The 9,239-nt window shown below is 34.5% G+C and overlaps 1 long non-coding RNA gene across 1 annotated transcript; it reads right to left on the reverse strand.

The window, feature by feature from the left end:
• Positions 1-6,255: 6,255 nt before the first annotated feature.
• LOC113361185 lies at positions 6,256-8,831 on the reverse strand. Its single transcript, XR_003364999.1, has 3 exons — positions 7,715-8,831; positions 6,968-7,571; positions 6,256-6,296 (listed from the first exon to the last, which is right to left on the reverse strand). It is a non-coding gene; the product is annotated as an uncharacterized LOC113361185 (long non-coding RNA).
• Positions 8,832-9,239: the final 408 nt, after the last annotated feature.

Here is a 9,239-nt window from a genome sequence, read left to right on the forward strand (position 1 = left end):
TGTAATGTCTCATATCCTAATACTTTCAAGCTAACCTATACGAAGTTGACTCTAGTACATAATCAAGCGACTCTTATCATGAGTTTTGATTCACTAAAATATGACAACCAAACTTGACATACCAACGCTTGGTGGGTTCAACCGAGCAATGCTCTAACAATCTCCTCCTTTGTCAATTTTAGTGAAAAAACTCTTACATCATATGGATAAACAAATTACAAGAATTCATTACACATAAGCTTGATTTACGAATCCAACAACACAGTAAACTGCTTACATTCAATCCTTGAAAATGCCGTTGTTGACATTATAATAACAAATCTATTACTCCCCCTAAGGAAGATAGGTAGATATTCAATCCGCACGTCTTTGTTATACCAATTTATATGACATGTTACTCCCCTTTAGTCTGTGCTTTCACTCTTTCGTTAGATAAACGTTCAAGCACCACTGTTCTTTTCCTTAGCGATACCAATCAATATAAAATCAATGCCAGTATCACTTGTTTACTCCATATATTTCTCCCCCTTTTTGTCACAAAAATGACAAAGAAACGAAAAACTAAAGGATAACACGAAAAGAATCTTATAAATCTCAATAGACTTGCAACCTGTAGAGGTAGGCACGAGGGTTCCACAGATCATGTTCTGATAACCAATATCAAAACCGAAACTACAAGTAGTTTTATTTTGATATGTTACCAAGGAAACAATTCTCCGAAATAATTTTTCCACTTTAGTTTAGCAAAACACAAATCAACAAAGAAACTTAGTCCCTTTGCTAAACCTTGTTCAAAAACAACCGCTTAATTCGATAAGACCAAAATAAAGATAACTATATTTTTCTCATCAGGTTCAAATTATCCATAAACTTAGACCTTCCAATTTTAAGCAAGACAAGTACTAGGTTAGTTAACTAGCATTTATTGTTAAGGAATTTTATTAGACTTGAATAACCGAAACCTCACTTCGATAAGTCTAACTAAGATCAGAATTAACTTAGTTTCTGTTATCCGGAATCAAATTGGACTAAACAAATCATCCCGTACACCTTTTATTTCGTTAAGCCATTCATAATACATACAAACTAACATAAATCAACTTGCATAATTATTCACCTCAACCGGAAGCAACTGAAACACCATAGACATTAAAAGCACCGCAATTACACTGAAATCTTGTAAGCCTAAACAATTGATACCATACAAACGCAAGATAACAATAGTTTTTCTTAACCGGAACCAATTGAATCACATACAACATCGATTGTACCGAAATTTTGTAAGCCTAAACAATTGATACCACACAATAAAGCAAGATAACAATAGTTTTTCTTAACCGGAACCAATTGAATCACACACAACATCAATTGTACCGAAATTTTGTAAGCCTAAACAATTGATACCACACAATAAAGTTGGATAACAATAGTTTTTATTAACCGGAACCAATTGAATCACACACATCCACACACACATCATGAAATAAACATCAATTGTACCGAAATTTTGTTAAGCAAAAGTAATAAACATATATGATATAAAGTCAGGCTTTTCATAAACAGGAAAACAATTAACTAACAAGATTGTTACCTCAAATTTCACATTCACTTCTCCAATATGTTTGCATCTTCGTCCAGGGAGAATTGATATCGAAATATCATCATGCTATCATCCTTATGCATAAACAAAAGAATAGCAACAACCAACCTTTACCAGAGAAAGGTTGAAAATCGGTTTTACCAATTGCAAGCAAAAGTTGAAACCGTCGAAACACATATGCTTTTATGCTAAACCAAAACCGATTTAACATATTATGACTTTTTCACATATTGTTTCTACCAGAACCCCTCATGATTCTTTGATAAATCCTACCAACATGGGATAGAACTTAATCCTTCTAAATCAAAAAGTCACCCAAACCACAAGGGTTCACAATATATGAGATCGAATATTAAGGTAGTAAAACCGAAATCAAACATGCCATAAACATACATAGCAATAAGATAAAAGCATTCAAGCACAGGTTATGTAAACCGAAAACTATCACAAGAAAAATTACCAATCAAATAATTTTATTCATAATAGACCAATACAATCAATGAAAGAAATCAAAAATTGATGTATATTATTCTTGCAACCTAGTCCTTCATGTCAGAGCTGAATGAAGGTGGATTACTACTCTTCAGCTTTTGAATTTCTTCAAGTAGAAAACCTTGTTGCTTGACCAGAATTTCTTGCAGATGAAAAATTTTCATGAAAGATTTTCCAAGAGCATGTAATTCTGTCTTAAATTGAACACAAAAATGTGTCGATTCCTCAATACACTGATGTTTCTTCAGGGTATTCTCTCTTTCCTTCTTTCTAAGCCAATCTACCTTTCTGATTTGACCCTTAATATCAAGAGAAAATCCAGACTTAGACTTAAGATGATCTTTCTGATCTTGCATCTTCTCCAGAGAAACCATTTGATCCAGACCCATAGTTCGGACAAGGAATGATCAAAGTATGAGAATAATCTTTTTATATTTTCATACTACCGAAATATAATATTCTAAAAATATGAATATATCAAATATCTTCAAATACTAGATGTTATTTCCATAATTTACACAACAGTGCCTTGATTTTTCTTCTTCCTCACTCAAAGATTTGGCACACGTGGTGATGAAAGAATTCTAATACCGATCAAGTGGTATTAGTATGAGATTTTCTCTCATTACGGAATTTTGAACAACCAGAGTGTTCTTGATCTAGTATAGTATGAAAAGATCGTCTTTTGTTACCCCGAACTAACGAAGTATCTTGAGATTGACTGGAATTGCATATGCAACTTTTAGCAATTCTGTTTTTAAGATAGTTTTTGCATCTTGTCTTATTTTTCCTTTTTCCATTAGATGATTTAATAACATCGGAAGACATGTCCATGTTCAAAATGGGTAAATCACTAATGAAGGAGGAAGAAATAAGATTGAAAACTAATTCAATATTAGTTGTTTCCTCTTCTTCATAATCGTATGAATCAGAGGTCTCATCTAGAGTTACATCCAATGCATTGCTTCCAGTGTATTTCTTAAGATTGGGACAGTGTTTAGCAAAATGACCAAACCCTTTACATTTGAAGCACTTCGGCTTATATTCATCATCATCTTCATGATCCTTTTTGACAGGAACTCGATCATGTGGGCGAGATGATCAATGATTATCTTTAATGGATCTCTTATTTTGCTTCTTTAAGAGATCTCGAAACTTTCTAGAAATCAATGATAATGATTGTTCAATTTCATCATCAGAGTTTTCTGCAATTTGTTCATCTGAATAATCCATCTGTCTATTCCTTTCCATTGGAGCTTTCAGAATGCTTGTAGCTTTAAAAGCAATTCCTTTACCTTGAATAGACTGTGATTCATGATCAAATATATTTAACTTACCAACGAGTGTGATTCGTGAGAGAGTTGAAAGATCGTTTGCTTCTATGATTGCATGCTTCTTAGAGTCGTATCCAGATGGCAACGATCTGAGAATTTTGCATACTATATCTTTTTTCAGAAATAGTCTTTCCTAACGAGAAAGAAGCATTGATTATCTCAGAGAGTTTAATATGAAACTCTTCAAAAGTGTCGTTGTCATCCATTCGAAAGTTTTCCCAATCGGAAGTGAGAGTTTGAAGTCTAGCTTCTTTCTATGATGAATTTCCTTCGAATACGATCTGAAGATTATCCCAAGATTCTTTCGAAGTTTGACATGTTGACACAGGATGTTGTAAATCATGACTTACAACATGAATAATAACATTCAAACCATCTGAATTCTTCGTTGCAAGTTCCTTTTATTCGTTCGAAAAATCTACTAAGCGTTTAAACTCAGTTTCCGAATTTTCTATCTTTGGACGAATATAACAATCGATGACTAATAGCCAAGTATTAAAGTCTCGTGATTGAAGAAAAGATCTCATAGCAGATCACCATAGATAATTTGATCCGTCAAATATTGGTGGTACGTTAATTGAAGTCAATTCATGAGAAATTGAGTTCATTCTTACAGGTTGGATCGTACCAAACACAGATTGTTGGATATTTTCGTGTTTGCCTGATTTAATACCAATTGAAAAGGCGAGGGTACCCAAATATACCACAAGCTAAAACTTTTCATACCTATAAGTCCTTTCTCCGAAAGTGATTGTCTATGGACTGAGTCGAGACAATACAACTAATCGGTTCACACTTCGTGTGATCGTCTATGGATACGAGATCGAGATAATACAACAAAGAAGTATGTTTACTTGATACAAAGGTTCTGACTTAACCAAACACAATAAGATTGCTTATCAAGCAAATAAGAATTAACGTTTGTGTAATTTAGTTTAATTATAATAAAACAATTATAATGCAGAAATATAAGGTAAATAACACAGCAAGATTTTGTCAACGAGGAAACCGCAAATGCAGAAAAGCCCCGGGACCTTGTCCAGAATTGAATACTCTCAGGATTAAGCCGCTACACAAAATTACACCTAACTTCGTATAGTTGATACCAAGCAACTAAACCTATAGTTCACCTAGTTCCGTCTGTATTCCCACGCCTCCAACTTATAAAAAAATCACGTACTTGGAACAATTCCTTTGGTTCGTATTCCAAACAGTAAAGGAACAACAAATCTGTTTGGTATCAAATCTATTCAACCAAGTGATAGGAGTCGAAAAAAGGCTCTTCTGTTTATCTTAACATAAACTCCTTCGTCAGGTCCTTAGATCTATCTTATGTTCAATTACCGAAGTAATCGTTTAAGATTAAGCCAACAACACTCTTATTCCAAAGAATTGTGCTGATGCCGATCTACTCAATTAATCAATCAATCTACCACAAGGATAAACTGATTATTAATTGGATCGTCTTTTACCAAAACAAGTATTGTGCACACCAAAGATTGTAAACCCAAGTCAGATCTTCAATATCTTATTTGTCTTCAAATCTTCTTAAATCTTCAATAAAGACCTGCACACAATCACTTGAATCTCTTGTGATCAATCACGCACAGAACGGAGTCTGTTAACAATGGATTATCACAAGATCATCTTTAGAACTAAAAATAGTCTAAAGATCCATGTTGAAACTCTGAACTAGTTTGAGTGAATCTTATATCATAAGAGAAAATACTCAAGCATAAACAAACTAAGTGCAATCAGATTTCAACCACCGTCAGTCAATCAAATCAATCGAAAACAAAAGATAAACCGCAATTATCTAGTTTCCCACCAACGGTACACGCTAGAGCTTCTCAATCCCAAATAAGACTTTAAACTGAGCGGCCGTAAGAGATTTCGCCTAATTAGGTTACTCTCCTCTTCGAATAGGCGGTGTAGCGCCCCTAATCTAACAACTGACTAATCCAAGAGGTTAACTAAGTAAGAGACACTAAAATCTAAATCATTTAATTAAACATTCAATTAAGAAATCTAATACAAAACTTAACCCAAAATTAGCCCCGCTCCGAAATATATATATATATATATATATATATACAAGAACTCCTCTCAAATGTATCATATATAATAGTCATTTGGTTTACAAATATAATATGCAACATAATAAACATAGCAGACGATAACCAACTAACGAAATCAACACTTGAAGCTTTCGCCGCGCAACTCTGATCTGTCTCTGAAACTGAAAGTGGGAATGGGTGAGCACATCATCCCTAAAAGGGGTGCCCAGTAGGAATAACATTTAACTTTCAAGTAGTCATAAGCAAGAACTGGAAGACAATACATGTTTTTCCGAAACATTAAACAGTGACCAAGTCACTGAAATGAACCTACATGTATACGGGAAAACTCCTTCTTCAAACAATGTGTAATATGGTTGTGCAATTTCGAACTCGCAAATCCATACCTAATCGTATGTATGGATGTCGACAATTCTGAACTCGCAAACTGTCGACCAATATATCATAAAAGCTCTAGGTATAAATGTGAAGGAGCGTATCCTATATACCACAGGTGGAAATTCTTATTTTCCATAAAAATTCATACTGACATTCAAACATTACAAGTCCTTTCCATTCGATGGAAAAATTAACAGAATCAACAGAATTACTGTAATGCAATTTAAACAAAGCATGGAATGCACAAATAGACAACGCATGAGTTTGTTAAGCATAAACTTTTGTAAAAGAAACAACAATGGTTACAAAAGAGTCAAATGTATTCCCACCACTTTTGATGACAAGCCACGCCTACGTCGAGATCCATGATCCACTGGTTCGTCCTTTGAATCGCTCGTTGTTAATACAGAGTAACTGTTAATCATACAGGAAGTCTAAGTATCTAGCCAAAATGGCTCACACAAGAATCATACAAGTCTATCTAATGTTTTTAAGCTCATTTATGACTTTAAACCTTTCCATTCTCTATCTTTAACATAGCTAAGGTTTACCAAATCAATTAGGTTGATTCTATAGTCCACCAAATAAGTCTTATGACTATCTACAACTTTGTAGAAGAAACCAAAGGTCATTTTGGACCATAGAGGGTCCAAAATCAAACTAAGTAACCTAACTCCAAGCCCAAGTCTACTAAACTCAACCCATTAGTCTAAGGTCTAGTCCACTTAGTCAACTAACGGTCACTAACTGTCAAAATGACAGTCAAGGGTCAACTAACAGTCAACGTCCATAGTCAAGTCATGGTCCAGGTCAAATGGCCAAAGGAACCAACTCAGTCAAGGTTCACTGAGTCAGTACATGTCAGATCTGGTTAACGAGTTAACTTAGTCAGATACACTGAGTCAACTGAGCTGACTGGGATGACTAATAGGTCTCAATCAATGATTCAACAACATACTTCCATTCTTATTCATAACTAGACAGATACTAACACACCTATTGACAGAACTACACAAGCCAATATACAATTAAATTATTCTTAAATAAAACTTCGAACTTCAATTACGATTTCAAACTAGGTTTACCTGCAATTGCAGTTATTCCAAGCTTTCACAACAACTACTATCTACACCTCTAAATCACCATTCTAACTTTCTTCTTGACCTGAGCCACTAACAGCTTCACCTGCACCTCCATTCCAGTATTAACATCACCTATAACTTCACAGCCTTGCAATACCAGCTCAACATTCTCCAATTCCCCATACATCCAAACTTCATCATATACTTCTTCCATTCCCCGTGACTGGCAACAACCACTACCACCAATCAACAACTCATACAACTTCCTAAATCATTCATCTAAACCAGTTTATAATATTTGTAATTAGTATAATCACAAACAACATCACCATCTCATTCTACCTGCATCATTACACAATATTCTCTCAACTGCATCTGCAATTACCAGTACTATTTCACAATCACCAGCAGATCCAATTCAAGCAACTCTTAGCATTCAGTAAACCCAACCACTTTCTATATCCACTTAAGGTCTAGTTCACACACTGCAATAATATTCTATTCTACCTGTAACATTTCATAAAAACCCATAACCATCACCAATAACTTCAGAATCCAAAATACAGATCTCCATACTACCAGCATCTTCATATTCTACACTCTGCAACTGCACCACTATTTCAGTCTTAGCCATTTCCATTATATAGTTATCTTAATCTTAGTTTCAATATATCTTTATTAACATCCATAGTTTCTAATTCATTTAAATGAAATCAAAAAGCTTTACTGAGAAACTGGGAGATAAATTACCTCAAAAGACTTTCTCCAACAATTGAAGTTAAACTCTTCTTCTTACATATAACTTGATTCAACAGAACATCTTACATTAAATCCTTCATCTGAGGTTGTTTCAATACGCAAACCAACACTAACAACCACTCCGTCGCCTTCTTGTTGACATGATTAAGCCTTAGTTTCATCAACAACTTCCAATTATCAACCTCAGTCCCAAATGCAAAACCCAATATCATTAGCATTTCCCACTGAGTCTTGAATCAGCTTCAACACCTTCTTACTAACGCAATTAAACCCTCACTCTGTTAACAGCTTCAGTCATGAGCTTCAAAACCCTGACTTCTTCAATTTCTAATTACTCTTCATCTGAACCCTAATTCACTCAAACTGTTAAAACCATCTCAAATCAATCTTCTAAATTATCAATTTCATCTTCTAAACTCATCTCCTAATCAAACTCCGAAACCCTAATTAACTGATTCAATCATCAACAATTCTATAGCTTCAATCAATCATCTATTAAGAACAAACCCATCTTAATTCAATCACCTAGACGATATCTCCATCTTCTAATTCTTCTCTACCTTAATCTGAGTCAGGGATCTTCCTCTTTTAATTCCTCTTCACAAATTCCAACACCTCATCTTCCACCAGCAATCATTAGATCCTTTATTTTCTAATTCTTAGTTCAAACGATAATTTTAACTTCTCATATCAACCATACCCACCTTTAATTCCTCCTTAATCAACTCCACTCTAATTCCAATAAATTCAGAACCCTAATTCTAATTTGGGGAAGAACATGAGGAACTGAAATCGAAATTAAACCCATGCAATCATTACTACTTCATACCTGATGAATACCCATCTCAAATCTCCCCTTTAAAACCTCAATTTGACATGAATCTTCGATCGATTCCAAATCTCAGAAACCCTAACTTCTAATTCACTTCCACCTCCAAGTATGAATCAACAACAGATGGTAACCCCATCACAAACAACTACCCCATGATATTTTAAACCTTCCTTCGATCACCAATCTTCCATTAATCTTTCGAATCACTCGCAGAGAGAAAGAACAGGGGAAGAAAGAAATAGAAGAAAGAAAATTGAAGAAGAAGAAGAAGAAGAAAAAAAAAAATAGAATGAGAGTTATCCTCTCGATTGACTAGGGATAAGGTCGACCCCGATTGTTAAAGGAACCCAAGAATATGATAAGGTAAAGTCAAAACTTTCCTTGTTGCATCAAAAGCGTTTTTCCGGAAAGGACGATTTTACCCTTTATACTAATCCAGTGATATCTTCTTTGTCTGATATCCGAATGACACGTTCAAGTAGTCCATCTTGCGTAACTTTTCGAGATATATCCAGTGGTACTAATTACGTATCTAGAACGATGTTAGATTAATTTATATTGAATAACATTTGAGTTAAACTAATCGAGTCGTTATCAGCTAAAACGTCACTTGACTGGTCTAATAGCGTTGACGAGCTTGAGGGTCTTTACATTCTCCCCACCTTATACATTTTTGTCCTCGAA

Source organism: Papaver somniferum, chromosome 3 (assembly GCF_003573695.1).
Source record: "Papaver somniferum cultivar HN1 chromosome 3, ASM357369v1, whole genome shotgun sequence".
In the NCBI taxonomy this organism is placed as follows: Eukaryota; Viridiplantae; Streptophyta; class Magnoliopsida; order Ranunculales; family Papaveraceae; genus Papaver; species Papaver somniferum.